This window comes from Orycteropus afer, unplaced genomic scaffold, assembly GCF_000298275.1.
Source record: "Orycteropus afer afer isolate SDZICR_OR568_19922 unplaced genomic scaffold, OryAfe1.0 scaffold00726, whole genome shotgun sequence".
NCBI lineage: Eukaryota > Metazoa > Chordata > Mammalia > Tubulidentata > Orycteropodidae > Orycteropus > Orycteropus afer.
In genome coordinates, this window is record NW_006922313.1 from 294,432 (window position 1) to 301,469 (window position 7,038).

General features: G+C 55.2%; 1 protein-coding gene across 1 annotated transcript in view; it reads right to left on the reverse strand.

The window, feature by feature from the left end:
* Window positions 1-7,038, reverse strand: part of TMEM150B (transmembrane protein 150B) — a 13,633-nt gene that overhangs the window by 989 nt on the left and 5,606 nt on the right. The window lies entirely within an intron of this gene.

The window sequence follows — 7,038 nt, forward strand, 5'->3', positions numbered from 1 at the left end:
GCCACCGTGGGCTGGGACTGACTGGTTCTGTCTGGGACAGGGGAGACTACCACCTTCCACAAAGGATCCATGGGGTGCTTTCACAAGCTGAGGCCCTGGGGTGGAAACGGTTAACGTTCACTGAAAGGTGGGAGGTATCTGGCCACCCAGAGGTCCTACAGAAGGAAGGCCTGGTGGTCAGCTTCCCAGAAATCCGCCCCCGAGAGCCCCGTGGAGCAGAGTTCCCCTGTGCACACGTTGGGGCTCCAGGGTCAGAATCCACTCTCCGGTGACTCAACCGCCACCAGAGGCCCGCGAGGCCCTCATGTCCTGCCTGTACCAGCCCCAGTCGAGTCTGTTCCTCCCAAGATCATCTTTCCTAGGGGTCCCCACCTCTGTGAAAGCAGCAACCACTCACACACCAGAGCGGGCCCTTGGGGGACCCTCGTCCCCTCCCTCCTTGCCTCCCTCCCTATCTGTCCCTTCTGAGCCCCACTCACCTGGTCTCTCCCATCCACCCCCTCTCTAGGCCTGTCCCCTCCATACTAGTCTCTTCCTGTCCCCAGGACCCTGAGGAACCAACCCACGCTCCTTAAAGCCTTTTCCTACATCACCCACACGTGCTCCATCCTCCCGCCCGGGAGAAATGTCTTGTTTTCTGGAGCCCAGCTCCTGGCATGCTCCAGCCCACACCCTCCCCGCAGCCAGGCTGGCTCCACCCGCCCCCACCTGCGTCCAGACATCATCTCCTTCGTTCAAATGCTCCGTGCTCCCTCAGGGCCAGGGAAGCCCCTGGGTAGTGCAAACACTCAGCTGCTAACCAAAAGATTAGAGGTTTGAGTCAACCTCGAGGCCTCTTGGACGAAAGGCCTTGCGATCCGGCCCAAAACGATCAGCCACCGAAAACCTTATGGAGCCAAACAGCAGGGGACGAATGGGACCGACAGGACCTCCTAAAAACACTCAGGGATCAAAAGACTTCTCCAAGAGGAAAAAAGACCTGCTGACTGGGAAAACACTTGGGTTGCAACGGATCAGACAAGAGACTGATCCCTAAAATACACAGAAACTTTCAGCACCTCAACAAGGAAAAGACAATCCAATTGGAAAATAGGCTGAGGACATGAATGAACTCTACAGCAAAGGAGACATTCGGGCAGCCGATAAATGCAATGGAGAGAGGCGATCATTAGCCGTTAGAGAGATGCAAATCCAAGCTACAGTGAGACACCATCTCCCCCTGACGATGACGGCACTAATTAACACAGGAAGAGAGAAAAGAGAGCAGGCGGGGCTGTGGGGCACTTGAGACTTGTACGTGGTTGGTGGGGGTGGAAAATGACACAGCCACTGTGGAACAGGGAGTGGCACCCCCTGAAAAGCTAGAAACAGACCCACATGGCCCGGCAGTCCCACTCCCGAAGGATTAGGAGCCGCGACAGACGGACACACACGGCCACGCTCGCTGTGGCACCATTCACGACAGCTGGAGATGGACGCCACCTGAGTGCCCATCAGCAGAGGAAGAGAGACACCAACTCTGGTACCCACACGTGGGGGGTGTCACACACCAGGGAACGCCAGGCACGAGGAGCGCTACACAAAGCTAACACCTCACGACGTGACGTGAGTCCCCCCGGGGGACATGATACAGTGTGACAATACAAAAGGGACAAATCCTGCCTGAGACCATCATGAAAACAAGGAGGTTTACAGACAAACACACAAAGATGGTTATGGGGTGGGTAGGGGGAGAAAAATTACAACGTAGATGGAAGGCTCCTGTTAACAGTGAATGGAGAAGCAAGGGAGCCGACCTTGGAGTCGCTGTGGGTTTGGTCCCAGCCGCCACAGTGAAGCGAGTATCGTCCTAAGGTGAGCCACACGCGTGGGCTGGTCTCCCAGTGCGTGGAAGGGGTATGTGGACCCTACACTGTCATCTGTTAAGTGTGCAACAGCTGATGAAAAACTTGGAAATACTGTGAGAAGGACCAAAACGGAGCCAAGAGACAGGGAGTTGGAAACATGGTGCCGACAGGCTTGCTGGATGCAGGGCTGTCACAAACCTTCCATGTGCAGCAAACGCAGTCTCTGCAGAACGTGGTAAAGTGAGGTCTGTCTGTACACGGGGAGGTCAGGGCGTGAGCAACACAGAGAGACAGGAACACAAGGATCAGTGGTGACCATGGCGGTTACCATGACCCAGACGGTGCTGCAGCGAGAGTATCGGCAGTCGATTACCGTGACCCAGACGGGGCCGCAGCGAGCGTATCGGCAGTCGATTACCGTGACCCAGACGGGGCCGCAGCGAGCGTATCGGCAGTCGATTACGCAGTGGCTGCCGGGGCGCGCTGAGGGACGTGGGGCTGTGTGGCTGGCACGGGACCGGGCAGCGTTTCCTCCTGCTGTAGGTGGGGTGGCTGTGAGTCGGAGCAGGCCCGATGGTGCATAGCAATGACCCAGGGAGATGCGTCTGCTACCCTGCACACGGAGGCTTCATTGTGTGTATTTCTACGTACGTGACTGTGGGGCTGCATGTATGTTGATACACACAGGTGAGCACACAGGCACCATCACGGAAACTTCTCAGCCAGACACCTCACGTGACAAAGGTGCTAAGCTCAGAGGCGAGCGACTGGAGACTCGGGGACAGCTACATCAGCTCACACAACACTCTGCATCCTGGTCTGGGGGTCTTAAAAGCTCGCAAGCAGCCATCTGAGGACGACTGTTAGTCTCTCCTGTTCCAGAGCAAAGAAAACCAAAGACGCATGGAAACAGTCCAAAGGACTAACAGACCCACGAACTGAGATCAGAACTAGATGGTGCCTGGCGACCACAAGCAACCAGGCTGACTGGGATCCCAGAGGGTCTCAGAGCAGGAGAAAAGTGTGGAAGAAAGAGTCACAGTCCTAAAATAAAAAAGACCAGACTTACTGGTCTGAGAGGTGTGAGGACCCCAAGATTCTAGACCTGAGACATTCTCCAGACCTGACACGGGAGCCGCTCTGGCTGCCATCCAGCCGAACAATAACCAAACCAAAAACCAAACCCAGTGCCGTGGAGTCAGACCCGACTCATGGCGACCCCTCCTTGGGTTTCCGAGGCAGTATCACTACGGAAGTAGATCGCCCAACCTTCCTTTTGAGGAGTGGCTGGTGGGTTTGAACCACCAGGCTTGTGGTTAGCAGTCGAGTGCCTTAGGCACTGCGCCACCACAGCTCCCAGGTCTGGAAAGTTTACAATGACCCCCCCGGGGCTGGAGGACATCCTTCTTAGAACAACCAGATCCCCGGGATCAAAAGGACATTTGCCCCAAAGCAAAGATGTGAAGACTAGTGGGAAGAAAATTCCAAAGAAAGGAGGCAGGAGCCCAGTGTTCACACCGACTGTGTGGACGTGAAAGCAAGGCACTCTGTCCGTCCTCACCTAAGGCATAATTGCATGCACATACCTACACACATCCATGTATTAGTTTTTGAAGAAACCCCATGGAGCAGTTTCACTCTGACACAGAGAGACCCACCAGACTCCGCGTCTCCACAGCAGGTTGTTTTGCCTGGTTCCTGGGCCGGGAGGAGGGGATCCCCCTCCCCTGCCCCGTTGCCATGGAGTTGGTTCCGACTCACGGCGACGCCACGTGTTCGAGAGCAGAGCTGCCCCTCCCAGGTTTCCAGGCGGTGCCTTCCTTCCCCAGCACCACTGAGTGGATTTGAACCTCCAACCCTTCGGTTAGTGGCCAAGCGCCAGCCCTTGGCGCCACCCAGGGACCTGGCAGGGACTCAGGCAGGCACCCACCCTGGCCCTGTGGATCTTACAGCTCAGGAGGCGTGAGCCCCCAGATGCACCTTGCTACCTCTGCATGGCTCCCTATCACCCCCAGGCCTCTCGCCTCAGCTCCCGGGACCCTCGGCCCGGCCCTGCCCACAGCCTGTTTCCCACCCAGCACACACCTGCCCCGCCCCCCCCAAGCCCAGGCCAGAAGCAGCTGGATCTCGAAGGCCAAGCCCTTCCCTGAGAGACAGTCTCTACTCTTAGCACACTCAGCTGACTGATGGCCCCTCACCGCAGCAGCGCCACCCACCCATCCCCACCCACAAGGAGGATGGGGTGGAACTTTCTCTAAGATAAAGGGCCCGGCAGGGGAGAAAACACATGCTGAGCTGAGGAGTCAACCACCTGCGTTCCCATCCAGCCCTCTGCCTCCTCGGTGGGACTCAGTCTGCCACCCCGAGAACAAGGATCGCCCACCATCCTGCATCCTGCTGGGAAATTACCGAGCACACCAAGCCACTTGACTGGGCCAGCGCCGGACCTTAGCCAGCTCTCCTCCAGCCATTTCTGAAAGCCTGCGTCCCCCTGCCAACCCTTCCACACCCCCACAAACGGGCTTGTCCCCAAGGCCGAGTCTCTAGCCCTCCTCTCTCAGGAACTCTACACTCAGCAACAGTGAACTCAATACGTTCACTGGCTACATCTGCTCTGATGAGAAAGCTAACATTTTTGTTAGTGGTTTATGGGGGCCCCGTTCCACATATGTGGAACCCAAGACCCAGAAAGTGACCGGCCATCCTGGGAATCACCCAGCGGCCCAACAACACACAAGCCAATGACGTGAACTAAACACGGTGAGGGACCACACAAGCAAAAGGGCAGCATCTCCCCCAAACCAAGCTCCGAAGGCAGGAAGGAAGGACAAACAGAAAGGGGGACCCTGGGAGGAAGTAGCAAGAGCGCTGTTGCATTGGAGGGTCTGCAGCCAACGTCATGAGACAGAAAGCAATGGTCCTCTGAGCTCGGGGGCAGTCAGACGCAGACTGGAACTGAGCTTCCGCCCAGGGCTGTGAGCGGTCAACAGCCAGCTCTGATCTGCAGCATCTGCCAGTTTCCAAGGTGTAAACACTGGATGATGTCACGCATCCCACGGGACGTCAGGAAGTCCCTGCCGGTGCAGAAACGGTCTGCATTCAACTGCGAACCTTTTGTTGTTGGTTCGAACCCACCACTCAGCGATCGGTGCCATGGAAGAGAAGGCGTCGTGATATCCTTTCAAGAGGATGACAGCCAAGGGAGTTGTTATGCGGGTGAGCGTATTGTTGTGCATGTTTTCACCACAGTGAAGGTAAAAAAAGACAAAAGGTTAGAGCCGAGAAAACTATGCAAACCGAAGTGCCCATCACCGGATGAGCACATGAACAAACCATGACATCCACACAGCGCAGCGGTAGAAACCCTTAAAGGACAACTAGGAATGTGCGAAACAACTCATAGCACGGATGGACCTGAAGGACGTTGTGCTGACTGAAATAAGCCCACCCAGGAGGAGAAATAACATACGAGACCACGATTACAAAAAGTGGAGAGGTTTACACGTGGAAAGCATTCTTCGAGGGTTACCAGAGATGGGAGGGGAAGTCACTAACTAGAGGGTAGACGTGTGTGGTAGCCGGGGTGAAGGGAAGGTTGGGGGCAGCAGCAAACATGACTGACAGCCAAGGGGACCCCTGGAGGTGCAGAAGGGTAAGACACAACAAAACCACACTTACACACGCACTCCGGCAATGACAGTGACAACACTGAGCAGGGACAGGCGTGGACGCGCGAGCTGAGCACACGGGGGACAGTGAGCGGGGCACCCATGAACAGTACGGGCCTGGCTGAGGGCATTTCTACACACGTGTTTGTAGTGCAGTCAGTGTATCCCAGCGTGCTACACAGCACGGGGCAGTCAGGAAACTATCATAACTAAGCACCTTGAGGGAATGACTCACTGGGCCTGGGACCGCGGCCCACAGTCTCAGGGCACACCTAGGTCACTCAGCATGACAGGCCACAAAGAATGTTCTACTTTGGTGAGTAACGGCTGGTGTCTTAAAAGCTAGTGAGACCCCTGAGACTATGAGCCCTAGTCACCCTTCAGGTCTGGAATTCACTCCTGTGGCTTCCAGCCAAACAGACAGGCGTAAAGGGTGAACATTTACATCAGGTAGATACACTCCTTGGAGCGATCAATCGTGGGAGAACGGAAGGGCAGTGTGTGCTCAGGGAGACAGCTCGGGGCAGGAGTGCATGGAGGGAAGGACACAGGGAAGAGGTCACTATGAGGAGGAAGTGGGAGGGGAGCTGTTACACTGTGGGGAACTGCAGTCAATGTTACCAGATAATGTGTATGAGCTGATTTATGGAAAATGAATTTGTTCTGTTAATTTTCACCCCAATCACAATACTTTTAAAAAAAAAAAAAAGCTTGCGAGTGGCCATCTAAGATGGAGTGACTGGTCTGTCCTTGCCCGGAGAAAAGAAGAGTGAAAAAAAGACTCAGGGAACCAATTAGTCCAAAGGCCTCATGGGCCACAGAAACCTCGGCCCCCACGACCCCGAGAGCAGAAGAACTAGATGGTGCCTGGCTCCCACCACAGACCACGCTGATCAGGGTCACAATGGAACGTCCTGAACAGAGAGGGAGAAAAATGTAGAAGAAAAACACAAAAAAGGCCAGACTGACTAGCTTGATAGAGACCGGTCACCCCTGGGACTGCGGCCCTTAGTCACCCTTCACGCCTGGAGGTGAATTCATGCCCAGGGATCACCCCGCAGCCAAGCACTGGACAGGTCTAGGAAGTGAGCAATCACACTCGGGGGAGCCCGTGCTTCAGTACAGTCAACCGCACGCAGCTAAAGGGCGGCGTTTGCCCCAAAGCCAAGCTCAGGAGGCCGGAAGGGGCGGGAAACAAGGAACGGAACTGGGGAAGCCAGGGAGGCCTGGGAAGAGAGCTGTTACATCCAGGGCGTTGCAACCAATGTCATGTAACAAAATATGTATAAATTGTTGAGTGGGAAATAATATACTCTGTAAACTTTCTCCTAAACTACAATTAAAAGAAAAAAAAAAATCCCCTGGAGCAGGTTCCAGGTTGTAACATGTCAACACGGTGACCCGGTGACCGGGCTTCCACTCTGTAACATGATGTCACCATGACTCATAGCTGAGTCAGTAACGACAGTGTGCCTCTGAGTCCCTGTGCTGTAAACGCACCTCACTCAGCTGCTAATGAAAAC